Source organism: Anolis sagrei, chromosome 11, assembly GCF_037176765.1.
Source record: "Anolis sagrei isolate rAnoSag1 chromosome 11, rAnoSag1.mat, whole genome shotgun sequence".
NCBI classification, from domain to species: Eukaryota; Metazoa; Chordata; class Lepidosauria; order Squamata; family Dactyloidae; genus Anolis; species Anolis sagrei.
The window spans coordinates 25,015,857-25,026,855 of record NC_090031.1 but is presented as its reverse complement, the minus strand read 5'-3'; positions in this window follow the sequence as shown (position 1 = coordinate 25,026,855).

Here is a 10,999-nt window from a genome sequence, read left to right as displayed (position 1 = left end):
ATTGTTTCCAAATGCTGGCTGAGATCTTTTGGCACAGCACCCAGTGCACCAATGACCACTGGAGAACCACCTGTACTGGTTTATGCCAGAGCCTTTGCAGTTCAATTTTGAGGTCTTGGTAGCGGCTGAGTTTTTCCTGTTGTTTTTCCTCAATGCGACTGTCACCCGGCATGGCGACATCAATAATCCAGACTTTTTTCTTTTCCACAATCGTGATGTCTGGTGTATTGTGTTCCAAAACTTTGTCAGTCTGGATTCGAATGTCCCACAGTGTTTTTGCATGTTCATTTTCCATGACCTTTGCGGGTTTATGATCCCACCAATTCTTGACTGCTGGCAGGTGGTACTTGTGACATAAATTCCAGTGAATCATCTGAGCCACAGAGTTGTGTCTTTGTTTGTAGTCCATCTGTGCAATTTTCTTGCAACAGCTGAGGATACGATCTATGGTTTCATCAGCTTCCTTGCACAGTCTGCATTTTGGGTCATCCACTGATTTTTCAATACTGGCCTTAATTGCATTGGTTCTGATGGCTTGCTCCTGAGCTGCAACAATCAGGCCTTCTGTCTCCTTCTTCAGGGTTGTCAGGTTTTACAATGTAGCTTGTTTTCTGCTTCCCTGGAGACTAGGACGCCGAACAATGGCTTCAAACTACAAGAGAGGAGATTCCATCTGAACATGAGGAAGAACTTCCTGACTGTGAGAGCCGTTCATCAGTGGAACTCTCTGCCCCGGAGTGTGGTGGAGGCTCCTTCTTTGGAAGCTTTTAAACAGAGGCTGGATGGCCATCTGTCAGGGGTGATTTGAATGCAATATTCCTGCTTCTTGGCAGGGGGTTGGACTGGATGGCCCATGAGGTCTCTTCCAACTCTTTGATTCTATGATTCTATTGTAATGTAATATAGCTGAGTCATGCACTGCTAATGGGCTTCTATTGGAAATGCTGAGTCATGCATTAACTGTATATAGGGAATCATTTGGGGAATGTGTTCTGGCCTAGTCCAGGTGATTGTGAATGATGCAATCCTGGGTTTGAGTTAAGTTAATGAGTTGGGAACCAATCAGAGATTGCTATGTGTAATTGTATAGATTTGTATATAAGGAAGTCATATACAGTGTATATTTCTCCTTGTGCTGTGATGCTGTTTGCTGAAGGCTCTATGTAATTGCTTAAAAGAACCTGTCTGCTAAGACAAGATATAACTGTACGCTTTGGTAAGTTTGTAATATCATCTAGACTGGGGGAAAGGCAATGGTACAATTGACAATGGCCAGGCATGTGCTCAAGTGTCTGTAAAAGGTTCCAGAGTGACTGCAGGCTGTGGGAGCAGTTGACTGAAAATACTGTGCAGGAAGAAGCTACTGCAAAGCGCTGAAGTTGTGCAACTGATCTGCTGCTGAATTGTGAAGTTAATCTCAACAAGGGTTCCATTCGTAAGCCATCACCAGGTCTTCTCCTTGTCAACTTTTCCTTCAATCTTCTCAAGGAACTGCCCATGTAAGGCTTTGTTGTGCCAGCTGTCAGTTCTGGTTTGGAGTGCAGTTTTCTTGTACTGACTCTTTGTCTGCTGTGCTTGGATAAGTTTCCGATTATTAACTTCAATTAAAGCAGGTTCTTGGCTTGCCTTGACATATTCTGCCAGGGCATCATGTTTTACTTCTTCAACTGCTTGTTTGACTTGTAAAAGTCCTCTGCCCCAAGACTTTCTAGGCAGATAGAGGTCAACATTATTATTATTATTATTATTATTATTATTATTATTATTATTATTTGAGTGCCACCCAAGCTAAGGATGTCTCCAGGCAGGAAACCCAGGCATATCTTCCTTCCCAGATCATTTAATACATAGACAATTGCAAAACCAACCGTTCCTTCCTACACCAAGCTCTGGGGGGCCCACGGCTACGAGATGGACCCTGGCACCTGGATGAATTAATAAGGAGCCTTTGTGGCAGAACACGGCACTGCCATTTTGCCCAATCAATAATGCACGCCACTTTAAAAGCCTGCGATCTGTCCTCGCGGCAGGACACGTGCGTTCCGGTGTATCGAGGTGTGTCACTCCCCGCAGCCAAAGAGCTAGGTTAATGCACATCTCACAGACATTTTAGTAGTGTGTTTCTCTGTGTGTATCGAAACTGGGATGCGTTGTCCTTTGAGACCAAGGTACAGTGGATTCAAATGGCAAGAAAAGAGATTCCCACCTAAACATTGGGAAGAACAACAAAGTTCCTGGAGTAGAGCGACTGTATCTCATTATGGCTTGTTGCCCCTGGAAAACTATAAATTCCTAACTATTAGGGATGAGCTTGGGTACCCGGCGGTGCCCAGATTATTTGAAAATGGCATGATTTGTTTTGGGGTGTTCGGTAATATCATTTAGTTAATCAGTAACACTATTTATTAGGGAAAAGCCAGAATGTGATTTCGTTTTTTATGAAAATGCATAACAATGTGGGTGAACTGCAATTCCCAGAATCGCGAGTCAATCCTCCCCAAACCAGGCCTGTATGCACAGCTGGCTGTGTTGGGTCTGTGAGCCAAGTTTGGTCCTCATCCGTTGTCGTTTGGGTTCAGTGCTCTCTGGATAAGTGTGAACTACAATTCCCAAATGCCAAGGGCAGTCACCCCCAAATCCTGCCAGTATTTACAGTTGGCCTCCATTCTCCCAAACCCCGCCAGTCTGTTCAGTTAGTGACCAATTCCTCTGTGTTTGCTGTGTGCTATAGGAAAGGGTTAAGGTAAAGGTAGTGGGTGGGGTCATGTAAATTTCACACCAGTGGAATTTGCATGACACAAACATGCAATTTTTTCCCTCCAACACAGAAGCTTGTCTGTGTTGGAGGAAAAACATCACATCTAGGATGAAATTGTCCCTGAATGAAAGCATTCCTTGGGTGGCGGGTTTGGGGAGGACATTGGCAGTGTTTGGGCGACATGTTCATGGCGCTCACTGTAACCTGCAATGTCAGTGGAGGGAGTGCCTTTGGAAACTTCTCAGCACTTGGAAGTGCCTTTGGAGGCTTCTCAGCACTTGGAACTATACCCTGTTTGGAGAGGCAGGAGACTGTCTGTGTAACCACCACATACACACATACACATTTTTCACTTTTATTATGTGTACTAGCTGTACCCACCATGTGTTGCTGTGGCCAACCTTCCCTCTTTCCCTCCTTCTTTCCCTCCTTCCTTCACTCCCTCTTTCCTTCCTTCCTGTCTTTCCTTCTCTTTCTCTTTCCTTCCCCCTTATTCTCTCTTTCCTTCTTTCCTTCCCTCCTCTTTTTCTACATCTTCCCCCTTCCTTCACTATATCTTTCCTTCCTTCTTTCCCTTTTTTCTTTCCTTCTCTCCTTCCTTCCTTCTCTAACTTTCCTTCCTTCCCCCTTTTTCTTTCCTTCCCTCTTTCTCTCCTTTCTTCCTTCTCTACCTCTTTCCTTCCTTCTCTCTTTGCTTCCATTATTCCTTCTCCCTTTCCTTCTTTCTTTCCCTCCCTCTTTCTCTACATCTTCCCCCTTCCTTCGCTCCCTCTTTCAGTCTTTCCCTTTTTTTCTTTCCTTCTCTCCTTCCTTCTCTAACTTTCCTTCCTTCCCCCTTTTTCTTTCCCTCCCTCTTTCTCTCCTTTCTTCCTTCTCTACCTCTTTCCTTCCTTCTCTCTTTGCTTCCATGCTTCCTTCTCCCTTTCCTTCTTCCTTTCCCTCCCTCCCTCTTTTCTTTCTTTTCTTTCTTTCTTTCTTTCTTTCTTTTTCTCCCCTTCCCTCCCTCTTTCTTCCTTTTTCTGTATTGTCATTTAGCTTTTCATTATTTAGCTTTTGGGGGGCTTTTGCTGTGTTTTTCAGTGTTTTTATGAGTGAAGGACGTACATTGGGTTGTTAGATGTATTGTGTCCAAATTTGATGTCAATTCCCCCAATGGTTTTGGAGTTCTGTTAATCCCACAAACGAACATTACATTTTTATTTATATAGACTAGCCGTCCCCTACCACGCATTGCTGTGGCCCAGTCTGGTGATCTGGAAAATAAAGTAATGAGAACGTGTTGGATTCTAATATATGTAATTTCTTTATGCTTGTGGTTAAACAATATTTTTTGTTGAGTCTTTGTCAGTGTTGATGTGGAGAGTGTCTGGTTTGCCTACTCTGGAATATACAACATATCACTGTCCTTCTTTAGGGGTCCCTTTCAAATCTATGATACTATATGTGTGTATGAATCGTATCTATCTATCTATATCTATGGCTCTTTGTCAGGAGGGCTTTGATTATGTTTTCTTGCCCTGGTGAAGGGAGTTGGGCTGGATGGGGTTAAGTATTTTCTGTTGGTCATGGGGGTTCTGTGTGGGAAATTTGCCCCAATTCTGTCATTAGTGGGGTTCGGAATGCTCATTGATTGTAGGTGAACTATAAATCCCAGTAACTACAACTCCCAAATGTCAAAGTCTGTTTCCCCCAAACTCCATCTGTGTTCATATTTGGGCATATGGAATATTCATGCCAAGTTTGGTCCAGATCCATCCTTGTTTGAGTCCACAGGGTTCTCTGGATGTAGGTGAACTACAACTCCCAAACTCAAGGTCCCACCAAACCCGTCTAGTATTTTCTGTTGGTCAGGGGAGTCCTGTGCACCACATTTGGTTCAATTCCATCATTGGTGGAGTTCAGAATGCTCTTTGATTGTAGGTGAGCTATAAATCCCAGCAACTGCAACTCCCAAATGACAAAATCAATTTTTTTGAGTAAAGGACATACATTGGGTTGTTACGTGTATTGTGTCCAAATTTGGTGTCAATTCCCTCAGTGGTTTTTGAGTTTCGACTCATGTTGCTCAATTGATTTCAGGAATGTGGAACTGAATCAGAACTATGGTGAAGCGTTTATTGTGTATATGTGTATGGGGGGGGGGGGGTGTCCCATAACAATAACTCTCCCATTTAAATAGGAATAACACTTTCTAACCAGGAACAGAACCTTTTCCAATCTTGTTACATGAAGTTATTTGGGGTGGGTGGCTTCCTTAGCTGGAACTGGCCATTTGATTTTGGCCTTTGCTTGTACCTGGGGGAAGTTCAGCCAGAACCTGCGGGACAGAGAAGCTCATTGTATGTACACCAAACACACTTTTCTCGAAAGGTCACTCCCCGCAGAGGGACTGCCACCAAAAAGGTCACAAGGAATCACTTGTCGGATCACATGAAGACACTAAATGGCCAACGATGAAGGTGACAGAGATATTCCAACAGCAGTTTAGCAGGATTTGAAGGAATGATATTCTCAGTCTCGTAGCCCATCATGGACATGGAAGGGAAGAACTTCCTGACTGGGAGGGCTGTTTAGCAGTGGAACTCTCTGCCCCAGAGTGTTGCGGAGGCTCCTTCTTTGGCGGCTTTTCAGCAGAGGCTAGGATTCTATGATTCTGTGTTCACCAGTGGAACTCTCTGCCCCAGAGTGTGGCGGAGTCTCCTTCTTTGGAGGCTTCTTGGCACAATGGGGATGGACTGGATGATGGCCTGTGAGGTCTCTTCCAACTCTAGGATTCTATTATTCTGTGTTCACCAGTGGAACTCTCTGCCCCGGAGTGTGGCGGAGGCTCCTTCTTTGGAGGCTTCTCAACAGAGGCTGGATGACCATCTGTCGGGGGTACTTTGAATGCATTTTTCCTGCTTTTGGCAAGGGTTGGACTGGATGGCCCATGAGGTCTCTTCCAATGCTAGGATTCTATGATTCTATTCTGAGAGCTGTTCATCAGTGGAACTCTGCTCACAAGACCTCTTCCAACTCTAGGATTCTATGATTCTATGACTGTGAGAGCTGTTCATCAGTAGAACTCTCTGCCCTGGAGTGTTGTGGAGGTGCCTTCTTTGGAGGCTTTTCAGCAGAGGCTGGATGGCCATCTGTCGAGGGTGCTTTGAATGAGTTTTTCCTGCTTTTGGGCAAGGGTTGGACTGGATGACCCATGAGGTCTCTTCCAATGCTAGGATTCTATGATTCGATTCTATGAGAGCTGTTCAGCAGTGGAACTCTCTGCCCCGGAGTGTGGTGGAGACTCCTTCATTGGAGGCTTTGAAGCAGAGGCTGGATGGCCATCTGTTGGGGGTGCTTTGAATGCAGTTTTCTTGCTTCTTGGCAGAATGGGGTTGGACTGGATGGCCCACCAGGTCTCTTCCAACTCTAGGATTCTATGATTCTATGATTATGAGAGCTCAACAGTGGAACTCTCTGCCCTGGAGTGTGGCGGAGGCTCCTTCTTTGGAGGCTTTTCAGCAGAGGTTGAATGGCCATCTGTTGGGGGTGCTTTGAATGAATTTTTCCTGCTTCTTGGCAGAATGGGATTGGATTGGATGGCCCACAAGATCTCTTCCAGCAATATGATTCTATGGAAGGCTTTAATTCAAAAGCATGCATTAGGGAACGCAACAAAGTTCCAACTGACAGTTTATTTCCCTCATGCTTCATCCTGGATTCTATGAATCTATCATCATCACAGGATGTCCATCCATCTTGGATTGTGTCTCCTTCCATGTCAGAAAGGGGTTAGACTGGATGGCCTTTGGGGTTCCTTCCAACACGATGATTCCAATCCTTGGGGCGGAGGGCACTCAAATGCATGGGAGGATCCGTCTGGGAGTGTGCCCGTCTCTGCCCAATATGCAAACATTTTTGCGAGGGATTACAAAGAAACGCCCCTTAAAAACGGGGCCACAAAGTGATGAGAAGGAATGGAGAGCCACCAAAAGAGGAGACGCACTCCCTGGCTGCAGCCCCACCTCTCCTGTCCTTGCTTGCTCGCTCCCCCTTGGCCTGCTTCGTGTCTCCCGGCATTTATTAATACCATTCACTTTGATTGTTTTCAAACACTTGGCAACCAGTTCCAGATGTGTCCAATGCTTTGATTACCAGGAGAAAAAAACCCTTTGGAAAACTCTCTGTTTTCATTTTTAATTGGAGTGCTTGGACATTTGGGGAGACTTGTTTTCTCTCCCTCTCGCTGCAGAAGACACAAAGCCTTGGTTGTCTGCTTTGTGTGAAGACTTGCACTTGTTGGATTCAGGGTTTTGTCTCTGGCTTAAGCTTCAGGGACATATCTTCAGAGCCTACTTACTTAGCCCCCTTTTGCCCTCTATTCGAGCCTCTTCGAATTCCGCAGCACTGCTGGTCACAGCTGACCTCCAGTTAGCACACTCAACGGAAATAGGAGTGGGAGTTTAGGCAGAGAAGACGAAAGGTCTTAGAATCTGTGATTCTGAAGCATTAGGCCATTAAAGTGTTGTCCTCTTGGCACGTCTTCCATTCGAGTCTCTTCAAATTCCGCAGCACTGCTGGTCACAGCTGACTTCCAGCTAGAGGGTTCAAGGGCCAGGGCTTCCCAGTACTCGATGTCTATGCCACAGTTTTTAAGGTTGGCTTTAAGCCCATATTTCAATCTCTTTTCCTGTCCTCCAACATTCCGTTTCCCATTCTTGAGTTTGGAGTAGAGTAACTGACGGTGATCGGGCATTCAGACCACGTGTCATTCGGTCCAGCGGAGTTGATGGTGCAGTAGCATCGCTTCATTGCTGGTGGTCTTTGCTTCTTCCAGCACATTGGCATTTGTCCGCCTGTCTTCCCAAGAGATTTGCAGGATTTTTCAGAATAGTTCCAGGAGTTGAGTGTGACATCTATAGACAGTCCACGTTTCACAGGCATAGAACAGTGTTGGGAGGACAGTAACTTTATAAACAAGCACCTTGGTATCCCTACAGATGTCCCGCTCCTCAAACACTCTCTGCTGACATTTCCCCGCCTGTCTTCCCAAGAGATTTGCAGGATTTTTCAGAGGCTGCACTGATGGAATCATTCCAGGAGTTGAGTGTGACATCTATAGACAGTCCACGTTTCACAGGCATATAACAGTGTTGGGAGGACAATGGCTATATAAACAAGCACCTTGGTATCCCTACAGATGTCCCGCTCCTCAAACACTCTCTGCTGACATTTCCCCGCCTGTCTTCCCAAGAGATTTGCAGGATTTTCCAGAGGCTGCACTGATGGAATCGTTTCAGGAGTTGCATGTGACGTCTGTAGACAGTCCACGTTTCACAGGCATAGAACAGTGCTGGGAGGACAATAGCTTTATAAACAAGCACCTTGGTATCCCTACGGATGTCCCAGTCCTCAAACACTCTCTGCTGACATTTCCCTGCCTGTCTTCCCAAGAGATTTGCAGGATTTTCCAGAGGCATCGCTGATGGAATCGTTGCAGGAGTTGAGTGTGACGTCTATAGACAGTCCACGTTTCACAGGCATAGAACAGTGCTGGGAGGACAATAGCTTTATAAACAAGCACCTTGGTATCCCTACGGATGTCCCAGTCCTCAAACACTCTCTGCTGACATTTCCCTGCCTGTCTTCCCAAGAGATTTGCAGGATTTTCCAGAGGCATCGCTGATGGAATCGTTGCAGGAGTTGAGTGTGACGTCTGTAGACAGTCCACGTTTCACAGGCATAGAACAGTGCTGGGAGGACAATAGCTTTATAAACAAGCACCTTGGTATCCCTACGGATGTCCCAGTCCTCAAACACTCTCTGCTGACATTTCCCTGCCTGTCTTCCCAAGAGATTTGCAGGATTTTCCAGAGGCATCGCTGATGGAATCGTTGCAGGAGTTGAGTGTGACGTCTATAGACAGTCCACGTTTCACAGGCATAGAACAGTGCTGGGAGGACAATAGCTTTATAAACAAGCACCTTGGTATCCCTACGGATGTCCCAGTCCTCAAACACTCTCTGCTGACATTTCCCTGCCTGTCTTCCCAAGAGATTTGCAGGATTTTCCAGAGGCATCGCTGATGGAATCGTTGCAGGAGTTGAGTGTGACGTCTGTAGACAGTCCACGTTTCACAGGCATAGAACAGTGCTGGGAGGACAATAGCTTTATAAACAAGCACCTTGGTATCCCTACGGATGTCCCAGTCCTCAAACACTCTCTGCTGACATTTCCCTGCCTGTCTTCCCAAGAGATTTGCAGGATTTTCCAGAGGCATCGCTGATGGAATCGTTGCAGGAGTTGAGTGTGACGTCTATAGACAGTCCATGTATCACAGGCATAGAACAGTGTTGGGAGGACAATGGCTTTGTAAACAAGCACCTTGGTATCCCTACGGATGTCCCAGTCCTCAAACACTCTCTGCTGACATTTCCCCGCCTGTGTTTCCAAGATTTGCAGGATTTTCCAGAGGCAGCACTGATGGAATCGTTCCAGGAGTTGCATGTGACATCTGTAGACAGTCCACATCTCACAGGCATATAGCAAGGTTGGGAGGATGTTCAATGACAGGCCGAGCTTCTCGTATACTTCTGAACAGGTGTTAAGAGAAGCTTGTAGGTCTTCTTCAATGCGCACTGACTACATTGTCATCAGCATATTGGAGTTCTATAACAGATGTTGTTTACAAATTTCTCAGGGCACCCAATTTTTTGTAGGATGTTCCAGAGAGTGCTGCGATTCATTGTGTTGAATGCCTTTGCAAGGTCAATGAATGCCATGTACAGAGGTTGGTTTTGTTCCCTGCCTTTTTTTGCATTTTCACAGCCAGTGTGGTGTGAGCCACCCCATCCTTCCCCTCTGTTTGTGCCTTTCTACTTGTACAACCCCAAAATCATTGCTCCTGCCAATGAACCAAGACTGTGTTGTTGCGAACTTTACGGACTGTCTGGCCATGTTCCAGAAGCATTCTCTCCTGATGTTTCTACCACACCTATGGCAGGCATCCTCAGAGGTTGTGAGGTCTCTTGGAAAGTAGGAAAATTGAGTTTATATACCTGTGGAATGTCCAGGGTGGGAGAAAGAACTCTTGTCTGTTGGAGGTAGGTGTGAATTTTTCAATTGGCCACCTTGATTAGCATTAAAGGTCTGGCTTCGTACTGCCTGAGGGAATCCTTTGTTGGGAGGTGATTAGCTGTCCTGATTGTTTCTTGTCTGAAATTCCCTTGTTTTTGAATGTGCTCTTTATTTACTGCTATGATTTCAGAATTTTTTTTAATCCTGGTAGTCAGATTTTGGTCATTTTCATGGTTTTCTTCTTTCTGTTGAATCAATTTGGAGAGCGGGAGAGAGGGGGGCATGGGGACCATGTTGAAATATCTGAAAGGACAATGGGGCCATGGCTTCAAAATGCCAGAAAAGATTCCTTACATGTCAGGAAGAAGTGATATCAGACAATGGAAGATGCTGCTTTGGAAGCCAATGTCTTCTCCTTCTTTGGAGATTGATTTTGAACAGAGTCTGGGCGGCCATCTGTCGAGAGTGCTTCGTGTGTGTTTTACTTGGCGAAAGGGAGTTGGATAGGATGGGACTTGAGCGTCTCTTCCAAATCTAGGATTCTGTGATATAAATATAGAGAGATATAGATCTATGTGGAGCCCCCGGTGACGCAGTGAGTTAAACCGCTGAGCTGCGGAACTTGCCGACTGAAACGTCTCAGGTTCGAATCCGGGGAGTGGGGTGAGCTCTCGCTGTTAGCCCCAGCTTCTGCCAACCCAGCTGTTCGAAAACATGGAAATGTGAGTAGATCAATAGGTACTACTCCAGCGGGAAGGGTTTCAGCTTAGAATCTGGGGAGCGGGGTGAGCTCCCGCTATTAGCCCCAGCTTCTGCCAACCCAGCAGTTCGAAAACATGCAAATGTGAGTAAATCAATAGGTACCGCTCTGGTGGGAAGGTAACGGCACTCCATGTAGTCTTGCTGGCCACATTGCCTTGGAGGTGTCTCCGAACAACGCCAGCTCTTCTGCTTAGAAATGGAGATGAGCACCAACTCCCAGAGTTGGACACGACTGGACTTACTGTCAGGGGAAAACCTTTGCCTTTACCTATAGGTATATGAATATTGACATCCATACATACATACAGATGGCCCTTGGGTACCTCTTCCAAGCCCACAATTCTACGATTTTGTGTCCCAGCCTGGGGAGACTCACATGAAGCCCTGATGGAGATGTGCTAATAGGCGTCCTGCCTATTTCGT